The sequence below is a fragment of the Dromiciops gliroides genome, chromosome 5 (assembly GCF_019393635.1).
Source record: "Dromiciops gliroides isolate mDroGli1 chromosome 5, mDroGli1.pri, whole genome shotgun sequence".
In the NCBI taxonomy this organism is placed as follows: Eukaryota; Metazoa; Chordata; class Mammalia; order Microbiotheria; family Microbiotheriidae; genus Dromiciops; species Dromiciops gliroides.
Window position 1 is genome coordinate 20,652,228 of NC_057865.1, and position 20,985 is coordinate 20,673,212.

General features: G+C 43.9%; 1 protein-coding gene across 1 annotated transcript in view; it reads right to left on the minus strand.

Moving 5' to 3' along the window:
* POMGNT2 (protein O-linked mannose N-acetylglucosaminyltransferase 2 (beta 1,4-)) overlaps window positions 1–14,390 on the minus strand; it is a 37,073-nt gene extending 22,683 nt beyond the window's left edge. The window contains exon 1 of the mRNA XM_043966936.1: window positions 14,262–14,390. The gene's annotated coding sequence lies outside the window, so the exon portion shown is untranslated. The remainder of the gene's footprint in view (window positions 1–14,261) is intronic.
* Between the last annotated feature and the right edge of the window lie 6,595 nt (window positions 14,391–20,985).

Here is a 20,985-nt window from a genome sequence, read left to right on the forward strand (position 1 = left end):
GTCCTGGTGTCAGAACGTCCATCTTCCAAAAGGGACAAAGGGCCAACGATGGACCTTTAGGAGAAAAAGGCATCTTTCCAAAAGAATTAGCTGAGGAGCCTGGCTGTGCCCGTGTAATAACCTCCAAAGAAGAAAAAAAACCCAACCCTGCCTCGCTCACTAGAATCCAAGCCAAATCTGGCCTGGTTCACTTAAATCCAGGGCCCATGAATTTAGGGGAAAAAAAGGTTGCTAACGATTTCACTGATTGGTTTCTTCCTTTATGACTCTCGTGCATTTGATTTTACAAACTTCAAAATGGGTGCGTTTCACAGGTAGATGCAAATCCCTTCCCTGTGTGGAAATGCCCTCTCCCAAAGCAGGTCTGCACCTTCTGTCCAGAGTTGCCTAAAGCAGGGAGAGGTTCAATGACTCACCCAGGGTCACACAGCCAGTGTCTGGCAGTCTAAGGCAAAACTTGAACTCAGGGCATATTGCCTTAGAGGCCAGCTCTCTACCTGCTTTTCATCTCAGGTTTGATGAGACAAACATAAATCTTTTTATCCCTCTAAGGCAAAAACGGAACTTGTGCAAAATATGGGGTCTTGATTGGCTCCTGTGGGATAAGGGCCCAAGTGAGCAGAGGATTAAGAAGGTGCCTGAAAAGAAATTTGCAACAGAAAAACACAGGATAAAAATGCCCTTGGAGAGTGGAGGTGGCAGAGGCCCTGCTGTCAATATATTTCCCCAGTACGGCTTCATTCAGCTCCCTGGGCAATTAAATCTTATCCAATTCCTACAGAGTTTATGGATCTTTTCTAGGATCCCATCTGTTCCCACCAGGAGCAGCAGGAAGTAGTAAATGAAGCTGCTGCCCCCAACTGAGACCCAAATCTGAGGGCTGGGATGGCCAGGAGGCCGCAGGCAGGCTCTAGGGGTGCCATGGCTCAGTGGCTGCCTGTTGGCCCTGCTCAGGCCCTGGGGGGTGAGAGAAGCTAGGGGGCCTCAGGGCAGAGAGAACAAAGGCAAGGCCGCTGCCCCATGGGTAGGACCAGACCCTGACGGAGGCCTCCCAACAATGAATCAAGGATTTCTTTAGTACCCACTATGTGCCCGGTACAAAAGAGCTGGCCAGGAGGGGCTCCTTCCCTCAAGGAGCTTACTTCCTATCCGGAGAGATGGGATAGAGAGGAGGACCACACAGAAAACTTAATCAAGAAGTCAAGTGAGTTGGCTAGGGTCACTCAGCCAGTGAAGGTCCAAGGCAGGACTCGAACCCAGAGCTTCCTGGCTTTGACTTCTATACAGAACCATCCTTCCTCTATCCCGTCACTGCCCTGAACTCCCAGGGACAGAACAAGGGAAGGCAATCACAGTGAGGTTTCCATTGAGGAAGAGGGAGAAGGTTAAGAACCGTTCTGTGCGGCCTTTACTGCCCTTATCTTTACTGCCCCAGCTTCCAGCACAGGGCCTAGAACTTGTTTTTGTGATTTTACTGCTATGAGGAGGTCCTGGTTGGTGACCATCCCAAGCATTTGGGAGGGTCAGGAATGGCCTAACTCCTCTGTGCCTCAGTTTACCTGTGTGTAAATTGGAGACAATAATATTTCTACTATTCAACCTCTTGAGGCCCTTGAGAGACCAACTGAGAGGATCCGAACAGAATCCTAAAACACCACGTACTTATTATTGTTATTGGGAATGTGCCACGGGAGCTGCCCAGCTGGCTTCAGAAGACCAGGGTTCACATAGTTCACATGATATATTGAATATGCTCATAATAGATATAAAATACACAAATATATGCACACATCTATATATACACACAAACACACACATGCTTAAAGCCACACACAGACTTTGGGGACAACATGTATATGTATGTATATGTGTGCGTGTGTATATACTTATTCATTCATCCATCTGTTCCTCTGTCTGTCTGGTCATTAACTTGTTTGCTTGCCTCGGTTAGGTAGAGAAGTGAGTGCTAAGTTCTCTTCCAGATTTAGGATTCTCTAATTCTCCTCTTCCTAAGAGCACAGACCAGGGAGGCAGGGAACCTTGGTCTCCACAATGGGCTGGGCCCTTTAGTGGCCATGATTCAGAAAGGTCGCATTCTCCCTCTAGTCGGAAAATGAAGCCATTTGGGCCAAAGGTGAGTTGAGGCCCCACAGCTACAGAGGCTGAGAGCTGTAGAGAGGAGCAGCCTGCCAGCGCAGACCGGGGCTGAGCTCCTTCATGGGCTGACTGTGTTCATGCAGCCGCATGTAGAGGAAGGCCTCCGGGGGAGGCCACGCCAGGCGGGGGACTGCTGGGCCGGAAGGCATCCTGCCTTGTTTCTGAAGTCTAGGACACAGGGCCCTCTCCTAGGGTTCATGGACAAGGGCTCAGTGGACTCAATCTCTAGGATGTTTGGGAGGCAGCTAGGTGGTGCAGTGGATAAAGCACCGGCCCTGGATTCGGGAGGACCCGAGTTCAAATCCAGCCTCAGACACTTGACACTTAACTAGCTAGCTGTGTGACCCTGGGCAAGTCACTTAACCCTCATTGCCCCTGACTCAAGTCAGGTAGGGACACTTCTCACATGCCACTTCTGACCCTCAGGAACTGGGTGACTCTGGGCCTCATCTAGAAAAGAGGGGAAATGACAGTTCCAAGGTCTCTATGCTGGTGTGAATCTCCACCTTTCAAACACCATGTGAAAGTTCATGATTAAGCTCAATCTCCTGTGCAAAGGGACCCAGACCCAGGGCCCAGCACCAAGTGAGCACTTGATAAATGCTTGTCAACCGGTAAGACCTTAAGATGCTGAGCAGCCCTAGGCCCATCCATCACTTCCCTCTCCCAAAGTCATGGCTCAGCTTGGACTGCTGCCTGGCCCCTCTTCACCTGATCCTCAATCCTCAGGAGGGGCCCCGGCTGTTTCACGTCTGTATGTCTCATTAATTATATTAACACCTGAATCCTACAGAGAACACCCACTGACAAGGGCCTCTGAGAGGACAAAATGAAGGTCACCAAAAAGACCCTAATCACACTTACTCTACAAATAATTTAACAAGCTTTGCCCCCAGCAACCACGCAGAATCCCATCGACAGAAAAGACCACTGAGATCATCTCGTCTGGTCCTTTCATTTTACAAATAAGGAAACTGAGGCCCAGAGAAGTTCGAAGATTTGCCTCAGCTAGGTGGCAAAGGGTGTAGATTGAGGGTCTGGAGTCCAGAAGATCTGAATTGAACCTGGCCTCAGAGATCAGTGGCTGCATGATACTGGGCAAGTCAAGCTTCCTGCCTCAGTTTTCTCAACTATCTAACAAGGACAATAAACTAAAATGAGATGGCATTTGTAAAGCACTTAGTACAGTGTCTGGCAAATAGTAGGTGCTTAATAAGTGCTTTTTTGTTCCCCTTCCTTCCCAAGATTCCCAATGAAAGTAATCAGAAAGCAGGAGAAGAGAGGCTGGAACTACTGCTCCTATGGGCTCCATTATCTGTTTTCAGATGAGGAAGAGAAGGTATGGAGAAGTAATTGTCAGGGGGAGGAGTATTTGAACCCAGGCTCTCCTGGCTCCAGGACAGTGCTCTAACCACTACACCACACTGCCTTGGCTTAGTTTGTCTGGACATTTCTTGATGTGTCTCTTGTATGTTTCTGATTAACTGCACATTGTTTCCCCCCATTAGAAGGTGAGCTCCTTGGGGGCAGGGACAGTGTCTGCCTTTCTTTGTGGTGCTGGGCACACAGCAGGTGCCTAATAAATGCATGATGATTGACAGTGAAATGAGGTATGGCTGAGTTTGACTAAACCAGTTCTCAGGTGGCCACGCCCTCTGGCTCTGCAGCATCTCTGAGAAAGAAGCTTCCTCCCTATACTCGGTGATGGTGGGAGGCTGAGTCTGTGACCACCCTGTCCTGCCCTCCTCTTGCCAGGACTCAGGCTGGAGGGAGTGGCTCTGTCTCTGGAGGAGAAACCAAACCCCCCCCCCCCCACTGTAACATGGCCGCAAAGGGCTTCACTTGCTAGGGCCACTTTTTGTATACACAGTAGGGCAGATGAATACACTGCCGCAGCTCACCACCGGCAGAGATGTCTGGAATTCTGCAGCATTTTGGGGGGGGACTGAACACATCTGGGAAGATCGCAGGGTGGTCTGGAAGCCTTGAAGGACCCACCTCAAACGACCTGATGTAGAATCATCTGAAGGCAGAGCAGAAGTCACTCAACCCACTCTTGGGCATTGAAAAGATGAGGAAACTGAGGCCCAGGCCACAGAGCTGGCTCTTCCCATTTACCCCACAAAGGGCACAGCACCCACCCCACTCTAACCAATGAGACCGGATATGCCAGCACAGCCTCATCTCTTCAGAAGAGATTAGCCTCAGGGGCTCTGAAACCCCCACCTCCTGTTCTTTCCTTAAATCCAGAGCACTCAGCACAGTGCCTGGCATACAGTCAGTGCTTAATAAGTGCTTGCTGACTGACTGACAGAACATCAACACTTGTAGCATCTTCCCAATCAGAGAGGCAACATGAGGGTGAGGCCATGGAAAATGGACAGGGGCCAGATTCAAAGGAGGCAGGTTTGAATCCTGTACCTGCCTCAGATAACTAGTCTGAGAAATGAGGGAGTGGATGGGGGCAGAGTGGGGAGAGAAAAGAAATAGCTGTTAACTGAAAATAGACCAAATTAAATGAAAAAATAAACAAATGAATGAACAAACAAACAAGCAAATAAATAAATAAATAAAGTGAGGTTGGGTTAGGTGAACTCTAAGGAACCTTCTGCACATCCTTACCTTTCTATGGCCCTGAGATTCTGGGAAATGGAAACAAACTGGAGAAGCACCAACCACACAAGATCAGACCACAAAAACTTGTTCAGATGCTGTGAAGCATTCTTAATATCTCATTCGTCAATGTGACGGCGTCCGACTCTCTTCCAACAACCGCATTACCTGTCCTCCCCTCAGCCCCATCTCAGACCAAGGAGACAAATGCCCAAAACCAAGGGAATGAGACCCATCAATCAATCCATCAACGAAAATGTGCTGATCACCTCCCAAATGCGAGGCCGATCTCAGGGGCACAAAGACAGCCAGCTCCTGGCTCAAGAAGGTTCCTTTCTACTGGGACACACTAAGTGGAGACAAAGTGAGGATCTACAGAATAAACACCATGTCAAATAGAAGGCGCTGATGAAGTGTCTCTTACCAGCTAGGCTCTGCCCTAAGTACTGGGGACACAGAAAAAGGAAACAGATAACAAAAACCAGACCCTGCTCTCAAAGGGCTCACAAACTACATGCAGGATAAGTGAGGCAGCATTACCAAGAAGGAGGCCCGGGAAGGTTCTGGAAGAACGACCCTGCTTTCCACAAAAATCAGGGTTTACAAGAAACACACCCACAGAGCACAGGTAAAGGCTGGAGCAGAGTCTATTATGCTTCAGCTGAGATGAAAAAAAAAAAAAGCAAGGGTAGCAATCATGATCTCAGACAAAACAAGAACAGACCTAATTAATTCAGGGAAACTACATTTTGCTAAAAGGTACCATAGAAAAAAGAAATAATATCGATACTAAACAGACTTGCACCAAATGGCACAACATCTAAATTCTGAAATGAAAAATTAAATGAAAATACATAAGAAAGAAGTTAAGGAGATGAATATAATTTTGGAAAAGTTAGATGTGACAGACCTCTGGAAAAATGAATGGAAATAGAAAGGAGAATACCTTTTTCTCGATAGTATATGACACCTACAAAAAAATTCACCATGGGCATAAAAACCTCAGAGATAAATAAGGAAAAGCAGAAATATTAAATGCATCATCCTTTTCAAGCAATAATGCCTTAAAAATTGCATTCAATAAAGAGGCATGTAAAAATTTTAAAATAATTGGAAATGAAATAATCTAATCCTACAGAATGAATGGGTCAAATAACAAATCATAGAAATAATAAGTAATTTCATTAAAGATAATGACAACAATCAGACAACATACCAAAATTTATGGTACTTAGAGAAAAATTTATATCTCTAAACACCTATATCAATAAAATAGAGAAAGAACAGATCAATTAATTGGGCATACAGTTAAAAAAAAAAACTAGAAAAAGAACAAATTAAAAATCCCCCATTAGGGGGCAGCTAGGTGGCGCAGTGGATAAAGCACCGGCCCTGGATTCAGGAGTACCTGAGTTCAAATCCGGCCTCAGACACTTGACACTTACTAGCTGTGTGTCCCTGGCAAGTTACTCAACCCCCATTGCCCTGCCAAAAAAAAATAATTAATTAATTCAAAAATCCCCCATTAAACAACAAATTGGAAATCCTGAAAAATCAAATAAGAGATTAGTAAAATTAAAATAAAACCACTGAACTAATAAATAAAACTAGGAGCTGACCTCATGGGGGGAAAACAATAAAATAAATAAGCCATTGATTAATTTGATTTTAAAAAAGAAAGAAGAAAAATAAATTACCAGTATCAAAAATGAAAAGGGTGAATTCACTATCAATGAAGAAGAAATTAAAGCAATTATTAGAAGCTATTTTGCCCAATTATATGCCTATAAGTCTAAAAATCTAAGTGAAATAGATGAATGTTTTAAAGGTTATATAAATAACATAAATTGCCCAAATTAACATAAGAGAATATTTCCTCTTACTTAATACTTAAATAACCCTATCTTAGATATAGAAATTGAAGAAGCCATCAATGATCTCCATAAGAAAAAATCCCTAGGACCAGATGAATTCACAAGTGAATTGTACCAAACATTTAAAGAACAATGAATTCCAATATTATATAAACTACTTGGAAAAATAGGCAAAGGAGTACTACCAAATTCCTTTTATGACACAAATATGGTGCTGTTACCTAAACCAGGAAGAGCAAAAACAGAGAAAGGAAACTGTAGACAAATTTCCCTAATGAATATTGATGAAAACATTTAAAATAAAATACTAGCAAGGAGATTACAACAATAAATCACAAAAATGATAATATATTATTACCAGGTTGGATTTATACCAGGAATGCAGGGCTGGTTCAGTATTTAAAAAGCTATCATCAGCATAATTGACCATATGAATAACAAAACTCACAAAAATCAGATGTAGAAAAAGGTTTTGATAAAATATAACTCATTCCTGTTAAAAACACTGGAAAGCACAGAAATAAATGGAGTTTGCCTTAATATTATAACTAGTACCTATCCCAAACCATCAGCAAGCATTATTTGTATCTGGAATAAGCTAGAAGCTTTCCCACTAAGGTCAGAGGTGAAACAAGGATACCCATTATCACCAATATTACTAGCTATAGCAATAAAACAAGAAAAAGAAATGGGAGAAATTGGAATAGGCAAAGAGGAAACAAAACTATCACTCTTTTCAGACCATATGATAGTATACATAAAGAATCCCAGAGAATCAACTAAAAAACTAGTTGAAATAATTTACTTCAGCAAAGTTGCAGGATATAAAGGAAATCAACAGCATTTCTACACATTAATCAACAAAGTGAAGCAGCAAAAGAGAGAAAGAGAAATTCCATGTAAAATAATTGTGGACAATATAAAATACTTGGGAGTCTATTTTCCAAGACCAACCCAGGAACTATAAAACACAATTAGAAAACACTTTTCACACAAATAAAGTCAGATCTAAATAACTGGAGAAATAGAAATTGCTCATGGGGAAGCAGAGCCAATATAATAAAAATTATAATTCTAACTAAATTAGTTTACCTATTCAATGCCATACCAACCAAACTACCAAAAAATTATTTCACAGAGCTAGAGAAAATAACAAAATTCATCTGGAAAAACAAAAGATCAAGAATATTAAGGGAACCAATGGGGGAAAAATATGAAGAAAAGTGGCCTAACTATATCAAATCTCAAAGTATATTACAAAGCAGTAATCATCAAAACAATCTAGCACTGGCCAAGAAATTGAGGGGTAGATCAGTAGAATAAATACGTAATACACAGTAGTAAATGATCATAGTAATCTAGTGTTTGATAAACCTAAAGATCCAAGTTTTGGGGGTAAGCACTCATTATATGACCAAAATCCCTGGGAAAACTGAAAAGCAGTTTGGCAGAAACTAAGTACACGCCAACATCACACGTTGTACATAGAAAGTCAAAATGGGTACCTGATGTCATAAACATATTAGGAAAACAGGGAATATTTTATCTGTCAGATCCATGGATAAGGGAAGAATTTATGCCCACACAAGAGACTGAGAAGATCACAGGAAGTAAATGGATGATTTTTGATTATAGGAAATTTAATAGGGTTTCCATGGCCAAGATTAGAAGGAAAAAAAGAAAAAAAAATTACAGAAAGTTTTTCTAATAAGGCTCTCATTTCTTAAATAGATGGATAAGTCAAATTTATAAGAACATGAGTCATTTTCCAATTGATAAATGGTCAGAGGATATAAATAGGTAGTTTTCAGGAAAAGAAATCAAAGCTATCTATAGCTATATGAAAAAATGCTCCAAATCACTATTAATTAGAGAAATACAAATTGAAACAACTCTGGGTTACCACCTCACATCTCTCAGAGGGGCTAATATGAAAGAAAAGGAAAATGGCAAGTGTTGGAGAGGATGTGGAAAAATTAGAACACTAATGCATTATTGATGGAGTTGTGAACTGATACAACCATTCTGGAAAACAATTTGGAATTATGCCCCAAAGGCTAGAAAACCGTGCATACCCTCTGATGTGGCAATACTACTACTACTACTAGGTCTGTATGCCAAAGAGATCTAAGAAAAAAGCAAAGGATCTATTTGTACAAAAATATTTATAGCAGCTCTTTTTGGGTGGCAAAGAATTGGAAATTGAGAGCATGCCCATTAATTGGGGAATGACTGAATAAGCTGTGATTTATGATTGTGACAGAATACTATTGTGCTATAAGAAATAATGAACAGGGGGCAGCTAGGTGCCACAGTAGATAAAGCACCGGCCCTGGATTCAGGAGGACCCAAGTTCAAATCCGACCTCAGACACTTGACACTTACTAGCTGTGTGACCCTGGGCAAGTCACTTAACCCTCACTGCCCCACCAAAAAGAAAGAGAGAGAGAGAGAGAGAAAAGAAATAATGAACAGGATGGTTTCAGGAAAACCTGAGAAGACTTATATGAAGTGATGCAAACTGAAGTGAGTAGAACCAGAATATTGTACATAGTAACAGCAATAATGTGCAAAGATCTACTGTTAATGACTTAGCTATTCTCAGCAATACAATTATTCTAGACAATTCTCAAGGACTTAGGATGAAAAATGCTATCCACCTCCACAGAAAGAACTGATGGAGTCTGAATGCAAATCAAAGTATAAGTGTTTCACCTTTTTTATTTTTCTTGCTTTTTTTTTAACAACATGGCTAATATGGAAACATGTTTTGCATGATTTCACATGTATAACTGATATCATTCTTATCTTTATAATGGGTGGGGGAAGGGGGCCAGGGGAAGAATTTGGAACTCAAATTTCATGAAGGATTAACATTGAGAGAAGACCATCTGACCTGGCAGTGAAGGGTGACTGTTCACTTTGAAGAGAGACATTCAGTTGAAATAAAAAGTTGTAAGGCAACCACAAAGGGTTCAGGAGTAAAAAACCGAGTTGAGATGAGCTGAGAAAGGGAGAAGAGATATGAGAAGATACCTTGAAGGGAAGGTCGGGTCTTTATGGATGGGGAGGACTTGGGTGTGTTTGAAGATGACTGGAATGAAACCAATGGATAGGAAGAGACTGAAGATGGCTGAAGGGGATGGTGGTAATAATTAAGGGGCCAATCTCACAGAGAAGACTGGAGGGGATAGAATCAGGGGCACATGTAGAGGGAGTGGCCTTGGCAAGGGGAGGGATATTATCAGAGAATGGAAGAAAGGCAATGAGAGTAGGGATGATGTCAAAGGGATTTTAAGATGAGAAGGAGAAAAGAGCTTACGGCGAATAGCCTGTTTTTTCAGGGGAGTATGTATGTGATGAAGTCATTGGCTAAGAAAGGTAACAAAGGGAAGGAGAGAAGGTTCAGCATAGCTTCTGTGGAGAATGAAATGGACTCAATTAGGAAAAAATAAAAGGAACCCTTGGATGCAGCACCTCGCCTAGATGAAAGAAAATGATTTGAGAGTGTACTCCACTGAGCCGGGTTGTGTGAATTCTTCCTGCTTCACGAGGAGGAAGAGAGGAGGCAGGTGGTAGATTAACCCAAGGCTGGCAAGTTCTGGCAAGAAATGAGTGTTGGCAGGAGGAAGGAACAAGGGATTTGAGCTCAGAGGATGCTGTAGAGCTGAAAAGGCTCACTCTGAGGCTGAAAATGGGAAAAGCAGAGGGGGGAGAATGACCAAGAAAGGGCTGAGAGGTGGAGGGACTGGTGATCGGGCAAAGAGCAGAGTTGATGTGTAACACTAGGGGCAAAGCTGGCTTAGGACGGCAGCAGCAGGGGAATTCTACCCCATAATGTGTCCTTGGGTCCACAAGCTATAAAATCTCAGTAACCCAGAATGCCTAGGGAACAATAATCTGGTTAAGTGAATTTTCTGGTCTGATTAGTCAGAACCTCCTTTGTCTTGGGGAGAATTTTTTTTCTTTTTTCTTTTCTTTTTTTGGTGAGGCAACTGGGGTTAAGTGACTTGCCCAAGGTCACACAGCTAGTAAGTGTTAAGTGTCTGAGGCTGGAGGAGAATTTCTCAACAGTTTTTACCACTAAAACCTCTGATGTCTCAACATGAGACTGGAGTGACCCTGGCTCTGGAAGGCTGGGCCAATGGGGACCCTGGCAGGCAGGTCCCCAAGCTGGAAAGGCTAAGCATGAAAACATGGCAACAGAAAAAAAAAGAAAAAAAAGAAAATATGGCAACAGCCTCTCTATTCTCTGATACTCGGGAACCCCATCGCCTAAGTCAAGGAGGCTCAGCATCACAGACTCTTTCAGAGACCACCTACTACAATGGTAGGGGCTGGGCTGAGATCTAGGCTGGTGGATGGAGCATCCAAATGAATGAAATTACAGATCCCTGAGGTCTTATTCTATTTTACCTCATCTTTCCCATCTGTAAAGTGGAGAAGATGGTAATTACTATAATACCTACCTCATGGGGTGGTTGTGGGTCAACATGCTAATGTGTGTAAAGTTCTTTGCAAACCTTAAAGCATTATATATATATATCTCCAATTATTATTACTATCATACATTACAGGTTTACACACGTAGTCTTAGTGAGTTGCTTGGGACGTTGAGAGGTTGAGTGATTGGCCCATGGTCACCTAGGCCGTTATGTCAGAGCTAAGACTTGAACCCAGGGCTTCCTGATTCCAAGTCTGGTGCTCTACCCACTTTCTTGCACTGTGGTTAACCTCAGTAAATAGATAAATTCTGCTTTCGTAATTTAAATTTGGGTAACCCCCCTTCCCCCTAGCCCCTATGCCCAATCATTTCCTGAGATTTCCAGACAAGGGGAGTGAGACAGCCCACAGCAGCCCACTGCCATCCCCTAAGAGTCTTTGCTATCACCACATCCCCTCCTCCCCAGAAAGTTGCATGTAAATTCTGCCTCTAATACCAGCTTTGTAACCTGGCAAGTCACTCAACCTATGGGAGGCTGCGTTTCACCACCTGAAAAATGAGGACCTCCTCTCCTCAGTTCAGGGCCCCTGATAGAGACACTTGGCACTCCCCACCCCTCCCAGCTTGAGGCTGTGGGGGAAACAAACCCGACCTCCATAGGCTCTCAGCTTGGTCATTAACCCAGCCTGCAATGACCTCTCTGGGCTTTTGATTCGTCGTTTAGAAAAGGAGGTGGGGGCACATGGTCTCTAAGGTCCCTCCCGGTGCTAACAGACTAGGATAATTTAATCTTTCCTCGATGACTCAGGAGCTGGGGGAGGGGGGGAGCTCAGGACCGGCATCTGGAACATTAGTGCTCAATGAACAGAGGCGGGGAGCTAAGAGAGGCATCTGCAGGGGCCTCTGGAGTCACACAGGGAATTAAAAAAAATAAAGGCGATCCCTAACATCAGCCTGCTTTCCTAGCGACTGTCTTTGCCACTTAATGTATGTGTGACTTGGGGGAAAATCTCTTAACTTTTTTTCTGTAAAATGAGGGAACTGAACTGCACGTGGGATCCCTCCTGCTCAAGAGCAATGAACCTGCGCCAATTTGCCTCTTTTTCCTAAAAATCTGGTGAATTGATCATGGCAGGTAACCAGGTCTCTTGTCAGCAGGTCTCATACTGCCCCCCCTTATTCTTTTTCAATCGGCTTCAATTCTGTCCATGCAATCCACTAGAATAATGAACCGTGTCTAAACAGCAGAGGAGACCAGGGAGTCAGAAGCAAGGTCAGGTGGAACAATGGATTTGAAGCAATGTCTAACAGGGCTGGGGTCCTCGGCCACTTTACCACCTTGGGTGCCCCACGGGCAAGTCAATTAACTCAGTTTCCTCATCTGTAGAAAAGGGAGGTGGCACCAGGATGATCTGTAAACCCGGAACCTCGGTTTTCAAGTCCTAACATATTGTCATTCATATAAACAAAGGAAAACATGTTGGGACGCTGCCCCGAATCGTGGAAAGAGCCCCCCCCCCTATCAAGACTAAGAAGGCAGGGGTGCAAATCTAGGTCTTCCTACCCCGGTGAACTAGTCCAAATACATTTGCTTTGCAAATCGCCAATTCCCTCCAGGGCATCAGTTTGCTCGCCTGTAAAAAGGGCAGGGTTGCAGCAGAAGAGCGCTAAGATACCGTAATAACTCCATTAGGAAGCTGCGGGGCACTAGAAAAGGGCGGGAGATTTGGAATAAGAGGAGCTAGGTTTTACTTTCCACCCGCGTGACCTTGGCCAAGCCATTTAACCCAGAAGGCACCTAAGGTAGGGGTCATCTGTCTAGTCCAGATCCCATAGTGGAACCCAGGTCCTCTCATTCCAAATTCGGCCTGACTGCCCTGTGCAAGGCTAAGAACCCCTAAGCTGAACCATAGATTATGGGCTGGAAGGGGAGTGTCCAAGTGAGCTAGTCCAAGCCCCCCATTTTACAGACGAGGAAACTGAGGCAGGCAGCGGGTCCCACCCCTGACCCCAGGCTCCGGGCTGGGAGGGGAGCCCGGGCCTCGGGGTGCAGCATCGGTCTTGGGGGGGGGCGTCTTCGTTACAAGGCTGGGAGTGCCCGCAGCCGGCCCTGCGCGCGCACAGGGGCGCCCCTAGTGTCCAGCTCTCACAGCAGCGTCCCCCATTCAAAGACCACCCCCCGCCCCTTTTGCTGCGGAGAGAGCTGGCACCGAGGCCAAGCTTTCAAGAACAGCCCCCCTCCCAACAAGCTTGGAAGTGTGAGCCCCGGCTGGCCCCCCCCCATGTGCTATCAGCCCCTTCCCCGCCCCCCGCAGTGCTTTCCCCGGTTCTTGGAGCTCGGCCGCCCCAGAACCGAGTCTCTGGGTCATCCAGTCCGGGGCCCTGCCCAGTGCAGGGACCACCGCCGGCCGCTCCTTTTGTCCTCCCGCAGACATGCCCCCCCCCCCCGGGACGTTTCCGGCAAGGTGCATGCGCACTTCGGGAGACCTCCTTCCTTCCATCGCCAACCTCGACACCGACAGTCACCTAAAGCCGAGATGGCGTCACCCCACCCCCACCCCCCACCCCCCGCGGGCTTCGCGGTGCGGGAGCTGCGCCTGGCAGGCCGGAGGGGTGGGGGCGGTGGGGAGGGAGAGTGCGAAGAGAGCCCCTGCCCCGCCCTCTCCCTCCTCCTTCTCCTCTTCCTCCCCCCCTTCTCCTCTTCCTCCCCCACCTCCCCTTCTCCTCTTCCTCCTCCTTCTCCTCTTCCTCCCCCCCTTCTCCTCTTCCTCCCCCACCTCCCCTTCTCCTCTTCCTCCCCCCTTCTCCTCTTGCCCCCCCTCTTCCTCCTTCCCTCTTCCTCCTCCTCCTCCCCCTCCTCCTCCTCCCCCTTCCCCTCTTCCTCCCCTCTTCCTCCTCCCCCTCCTCCTCTTCCTCCTCCCTCTTCCTCCTCCTCTTCTTCCCCTCTCCCTCCTCCCCCTCCTCCTCTCCCTCCCCTCCTCCCCCCCTCCCCTCCTCCCCCTCCTCCTCCCCCCCCTCCCCTCCTCCCCCTCCTCCTCCTCCTCTCCCTCCCCCTCTCCCCCTCCTCCTTCTCCTCTCCCTTCCCTCCTCCCCCTCTCCCTCCCCTCCTCCCCCTCTCCCTCCCCTCCTCCCCCTCTCCCTCCCCTCCTCCTCCTCCGCCACCGCAAGCTCACCTGCTGATGCGCGGGGTGGAGCCGGGGCAGGTGGCCGGATCGCCGTCGTGCACGTAGGCTGCCCACGGCCAAGGCCAGGGCCAGGACCAGGGCCGCCGCCGCCGCAGCCGCCGCTGCCGCTGCTCCTGCTGTTGCTGCTGCTGCTGCTGCTGCTGCTCCCGCTCCAGCTGCTCCCGCGGCTCCCGCAGCTGCTGCTGCGGCTGCTCCCGCTCCAGCTGCTCCCGCAGCTGCTGCTGCTCCCGTGGCTGCTCCAGCTTCCACTGCTGCGGCCGCCGGCGCGGCCCCTCCTCCTGCACCGGCTTCAGCTCCTGCTCCAGCCTCAGCTGCGGCGGCCGAGCTCCAGCCGAGTCCCCGCCCCGGGTGGAACCTGGCAGAGTCCCCGCCGAGGCCGCGTTCCGAGATCCGAACGCCGCCCCACCCTCCCCCCGCTGCACAGACCCCCTCCCGCGCACCCCCAGCGGCTCAGGCTCGCTCACGCCGTCCGGCCAGCCGGCCCCAACGGCCCCGCTGCTGCCCACAGCTAGCGCCAGCTGCCTCTGCTCATGCTCAGTGGGCGCAGGGCTGTTCCTCGGCAGAGTCGCGAACAGCACTCTGGGAGCTGTAGTTCTCCTCTCTGGGAGTTGTAGTTCTCGCTGCGTCTGGCGAAGCAAGGGAAGAGGTTGGGTTGCTAGGGAGAAGATGAGGCGGTGCTCCAAAGCAAACCTAGAAAAGCCTCGGAGCGCTGGCGGGGCCCCGGGTCCTCCCTTCTTTCTTTCTTTCTTCTTCTTCTTTTTTTTTTTTTTTTGCGGGGCAATTGGGGTTAAGTGACTTGCACAGGGTCACACAGCTAGTAAGTGTTAAGTGTCTGAGGTCGGATTTGAACTCAGGTCTTCGTGAATCCAGGGCCGGTGCTCTATCCACTGCGCCACCTAGCTGCCGGTCCTCCTGACACTGTCCGAACGAGATCCCTGAGCCCGGCCCCTTTATGGTATAGGGGGGGAAACCGAGTCCAGAGACTCAGGCTAGAGGAGTGAGGGGGTCTTGTGATGCTCCACTTTGGGTGGGAAGGAGAAAGAGTCGGAGCTGAGATACTCAGACCTCTTTTCTTTTCAGAATTGTTCTAGGGTTCGCCATAGTATTAGACCAAGTTCTCCCTGATGCATTTTCTTTTTTTGTTGTTGTTTTTGGTTTTGGTATTTTGGTTTTTGGTTTTTTTTGGGGAGGGGGGCAATTGGAGTTGAGTGATTTGCCCAGGGTCACACAGCTAGTAAGTGTTAAGTGTCTGAGGCCATTTTTGAACTCAGGTCCTCCTGAATCCAGGGCCGGTGCTCTATCCACTGCGCCACTTAGCTGCCCCTCCCTGATGCATTTTCAATAACTTTTATGTAAAATTTAACTTTAAAGTGCTTTCTAAAGCGATTCATAACTGCCCTTGTTTAAAATTACATTTGAGGGGGACAACTAGGTGGAGCAGTGGATAAAGCACCAGCCCTGGATTCAGGAGGACCTGAGTTCAAATGTGACCTCAGACACTTGACACTTACTAGCTGTGTGACCCTGGGCAAGTCACTTAACCCTCATTGCCCCGCAAAAAAAAAAAAAATTACATTTGAACATGGAAGCACGTAATTCCTTTCAGCTGTCAGTGTTTATTCTGCATCCACCGGTGGAAAGGACTGTGTACCATAGTACATAGAGAGTTGCAAGGAATAGCTAGAACTAAACTTGGAGTAATGACTAATAATAATAATAGCCCACATACATCATAACAGCACTCCGTGCTGGGCACTGTACTAAGTGCATTACAATCATTGACTCATCTTATCCTCCCAACAGCCCTGGGAAAGAGGAGCTAGTTTATGCGCATTTGACAAATGAAGAAACTGAGGCAAGCAGAAGTTAAGAGACTTGGCCAGGGTCACACAGCTACTTATTGTCTGAGGCTGAATGTTAAGGTCTTCCTGACTCCAGGTCCAGAGCTCCATTCGCTTGGGCATTGAGCTGGAAGAACAAGCTTCAAGTTCTAACACTGCTGTGTGACTGCTTAGGGCGCTTCGCTTCTCTGAGGTCAAGTTCCTGGTATGTATAAGGGCCATAAGAATATCGGGAGCACTTACCTCACAAAGGTGTCCTGTGGTTCAAATGAGTTGGTGTATATTAATACTATAGTCACGTCACTTGGCATCGTGTGAGATCATGCTTGAATCAGTCTATGAGAAAGTACTGAAAAGTGCATCTTGACCTGTACAATTTCCTTATTACCTTCCTCCACTTACTACAGTAGCCCTGGCCTCCTTGGGTCCTGGCCTCTGGCATTTCCCTGGCTGCTCCCCCCCCCCAATGCTCTCCCTCCTCATCTCCTGGCTCCTTTAAGTGCCAGCAAAAATCCCACCTCCTACAAGAAGCCTTCCTGATCCACTTGACTGCTAATGCCTCCCTTCTGTTGATTATCTCTGGTTTATCCTGGCTATGCTTATTGTACATAGTTATTTACATGTTGCTTCCCTCACTAAACTGTGAATTCCTTGAGAGCAGAGACTGTTTTTTTTTTATTTTTATTTGTTATTTTTGTATTCCCAGTGCTTAGTACAGTGCCTGGCTTACAGTGGGTGCTTAACAAATTCTTCTTGCCTGACCTTTGTTGACTGATTGCATCTAGTGCTAGGGTAGGAGATTGCTGGCCTTAATGAATTTATAATGTAGTCTGCCACTGTTGCCAAGGCAACCACTTAAAGACATTTTAAAAGCAATTTATCAACAAATAGATATTTTTTCAACAAATATATTTTTAAAAATTAAATGTATTTTTCTGTATCAGAGACAGAAAATAAAAGACAAATCATTAGATTTAAAGCTGGCACAGGCTGAGAGAACATTTAGACCAGAGCTTTTATTTTACCAACGAGAAACTGAAACCTCAGGATGGGAAGGGACTTGGCCATGGTCAAATAATCAACAAGTATTTATTTAAATTCTTTATTATGTGGCTGGTGGACTGGCTGGGAGGGGACAGGGGAAGGGGTAGGGGAAATTTAGACAATGCAAAATCAAAAGCTATCAATAAAATGTATTTTCAAAAAAATCAAATAGTAAACACCTATTAGAATATTATATAAGTACTATGTTCTAGGCAATGGGCATGCAAAGACAAAAGTGAAACAATGCCTGCCCTCAAAAGACATATTCTTTTTTTTTTTACATATAAGGTATTTTATTTTTTCCGTTACATGTAAAGATAGTTCTCAACTTTTGTTTATACAAGCTTTACAATTTCAGATTTTTCTCCCTCCCTCCCCTCCCTCCCCCCTCCCCTAGACAGCAGGCAATCTGATATAGGTTATATCTATTATATATTTATATACATATACATATATATACACACATATATATATACACATAATAACATTAATCCTATTTCTGCATTAATCCTGTTACAAGAGAAAAAATCAGAGCAGTGATACAAAACCTCAAAATAGAAAAAAAAAAACAGCACCCAAAACAAAAGAAATAGTATGGTTCAATCAGCATCCATACTCCACAGTTCTTTCTCCCTTCAAAAGACATATTCTACTGGGGGAGATGTATGCACATATATAAGTATATATACAAAGATAACAGCTAGCAAAGGGTAGAAGGTTATGGGAAATGCAAGCACCAGACCCTAAGAATATATGCACCAAATGGCATAGTATCCAAATTCTGAAAGGAAAAGTTAAATGAATTGCAAGAGGAATTACACAATAAAACTATACTAGTATGGAGACCTCAACTTCTTCCTTTTGGAGCTAGATAAATCTAAGCATAAAATAAATAAGAAGTTAAGGAGATGAATAGAATCTTAGAAAATTAGATATGATAAACCTCTGGAGAAAAGTAAATATGGATAGAAAAGAGTTTATCATTTTCTCCACTGTACATGCTACCTTCACAAAAATTGAACATGTATTAGGGCATAAAAACCTCACAAACAAATGCAGAAAAGCATAAGTATTAGATGCATAGGTTAAAAATGAATTGAAAAGGAAAAATCTAATCCTAAAGAATGAGTAGGTCAAAGAACAAATCATGGAAACAATTAATTTAATTGAAGAGAATGATAACAATGAAACAACATACCAAAATTTAAAGGATGCAGTGAGACCAACACTTAGGAAAAAATTTATATCTCTAAACACATCAATAAAATAAAGAAAGAGCAGATCAATGAATTGGGTATGTAACCAAAAAAACCCAACAACCTAGAAAAAGAACACATTTTAAATCCCCAATTAAATACCAAATTGGGAATCCTAAAATTCAAGGGAGGGACAACTAGGTGGCGCAGTGGATAGAGCACCAGCCCTGGAGTCAGGAGGACCTGAGTTCAAATTCGGTCTCAGACACTTAACACTTACTAGCTGTATGACCCTGGGCAAGTCACTTAACCCCAGTTGCCTCACTTAAAAAAAAATCAAGGGAGAGATTAATAAAATCAATAAATAAAACTAATTGAACTAATAAATAAAACCGGGAGCTGGTTTTATGGGGGGGATGATAAAATGGATAAACTGTTGGTTAATTTAATTTTTTAAAAAGGAAGAAAACCAAATTACCAGTGTCAAAAATTTTTAAAAAGGTAAATTCACTACCAATGAAGGGAAATTAAACATTATTATTAGGAGTTATTTGGCCCAAATATATACCAATAAATGTGACAATCTAAGTAAAATGTATGAATAATTACCAAATTATAAATTGCCAAGATTAACATGGGGAAATAGAATACCTACATAACCCTGCCTTAAAAAAAAAGATATTGAATGAGCCATCAATGAGCTCCCTAAGAAAAAAATACCCAGGATCATATGGATTCACAAGTGAATTCTACTACACATTTAAAGAACAATTCATTCCAATACTGTATAAACTACTTGGAAAAATAGGCAAAGAAGGAGTGCTACCAAATTCCTTTTATGACACAAATATGGTACTGATATTTAAACCAGGAAGAGCAAAAAAAAAAAAAAAAAGAAGAAAACTATAGACCAATTTCCCTAATGGATATTGATTCAAAAATTTTAAATAAAATATTAGCAAGAAGCTTAGAGCAACATATCACAAAGATCTTTCATTATGACCAGGTGGGATTTCTGCCAGGAATGCAGAGTTCGTTCAAAAATAGGAAAACTATCCCGACCATATCAATAACTGATCAACAAAAGTCATATGATTATCTCAATAGATGCAGAAAAAGCTTTTGACAAAATATTATACTAACTCCAATTAAAAACACTAGAAAACGCAGGAATAAATGGAGCTTGCCTTAAAATTATAAGCAGTACCTATGTAAAACCATCAGAAAGTATTATCTATATTGGGGATAAGCTAGAAGCCTTTCCAATAAGATCAGGAGTGAAACAAGGATGCCCTTTGTCACCTCTATATTTAATATTTACTAAAAATACTAGCTATATCAATGAAAAGAAAAAGAAGTTGACTGAACTAGATTAGGCAATGAGGAAACAAAACTATCACTCTTTTCAGATAATATGATGGTATACTTAGAAAATCCTAGAGAACCAACTAAAAAAAGCCAGTTGAAATAATGAACAACTTTAGCAAAGTTGCAAGACATAAGATAACCCCACATAAATCATTAGCATTACTAGAAGTCCAGCAGCAAGAGATAGAGAAATTTCATTTTAAAAAACTGTAAAACACTTGGGATTCTACCTGCCAAGACAAACACAGGAACTATATAAACACAATTACAAAACGCTTTTCTTTTTTTTTCCTTTTTTTTTAATTAAAAAAAAAATTTATTTTTGTGGGGCAATGAGGATTAAGTGACTTCCCAGGGTCACACAGCTAGTATCAAGTGTCTGAGGCAGGATTTGAACTCAGGTCCTCCTGAATCTAGGGCCAGTGCTTTATCCACTGCTCCACCTAGCTGCCCCCACAAAACACTTTTCACACAAATAAAGTCAGATCTAAACAACTGGAGAAATATAAATTGCTCATGAATAGGCTGAGCCAATGTAATAAAAATGACCATTCTACTAAATTAATTTACTTATTCAGTGCCATGCCAATTAAACTACCAAAATTTCTTTTATAGAATAAAAACAACAATAATAAAATTAATCTGGAAAAACAAAAAATCAAGAATATCAAGGGAATAATTTTTTTTAATATGAAGGAAGGTGACCTACCTGTACCGGATCTCAGACTGTATTATGAAATGGTAATCATCACACAATATGTACTGGGTAAGAAATTGGTAGCAAATGACTATAGTAATCTAGTGTTTGATAACCTAAAGATCCAAGCTTTTGGGATAAGAACTCATTATTTGACAAAAATTACTGGGAAAACTGAAAAGCAATCTGGCAGAAACTAGGTATACACCAACACCTCATATTGTAAGATAAAGTCAAAGTGGGTACATAATTTATACATAAAAGGTAATGTCATAAGCAAATTAGCTGATCATGGAATAGTTTACCTGTTAGATCTATAGACAAGAGAAGAATTTATTATAAAATAAGAGACAGAGAGGATCACAGAAAGTAAAATGGAGAATTTTGATTACAGGAAATTAAAAAGGTTTTGCAAAAAGAAAACCAATGCTGCCAAAATTAGAAGGAAAGCAGACAACTGGGGGAAATTTTTTACAGTAAATTTCTCTGGCAAAGGCCTCATTTCTCAAATACATAGAAAACTGAGTCAAATTAACAATATGAGTCATTCCCCAGTTGATAAATGG